This window comes from Eimeria mitis, genomic scaffold (genome assembly GCF_000499745.2).
Source record: "Eimeria mitis Houghton genomic scaffold, Emh_scaff1646, whole genome shotgun sequence".
Classification (NCBI taxonomy): Eukaryota; Apicomplexa; class Conoidasida; order Eucoccidiorida; family Eimeriidae; genus Eimeria; species Eimeria mitis.
In genome coordinates this window covers 8,921-9,154 of record NW_013569962.1, presented here as the reverse complement: position 1 = coordinate 9,154, position 234 = coordinate 8,921, and the positions used below count along the sequence as shown (strand labels likewise).

General features: G+C 17.5%; 1 protein-coding gene across 1 annotated transcript in view; it reads right to left on the bottom strand.

The window, feature by feature from the left end:
• The window catches only part of EMH_0040990 (uncharacterized protein), a gene marked incomplete at both ends in the record, with an annotated part of 7,969 nt that overhangs the window by 529 nt on the left and 7,206 nt on the right, over positions 1–234 (bottom strand). The gene's annotated exons all lie outside the window — the stretch shown is intronic.

Below are 234 nucleotides of genomic sequence, written 5' to 3'. Positions count from 1 at the left end.
ATATATATATATATATATATATATATATATATATATATATATATATATATATATATATATGTAGATGTATATAGATATAGATATATAATTAATATATATATATATTATATATATGATTTATATAAATAAAAAGGAGACAGTTTGTTCATGCATAGAAGCAAGAAGGAGACAGTTTGGTTGTTTATATAAATAAAATGGAGACAGCAAGAAGGAGACAGTTTACTAATACATATA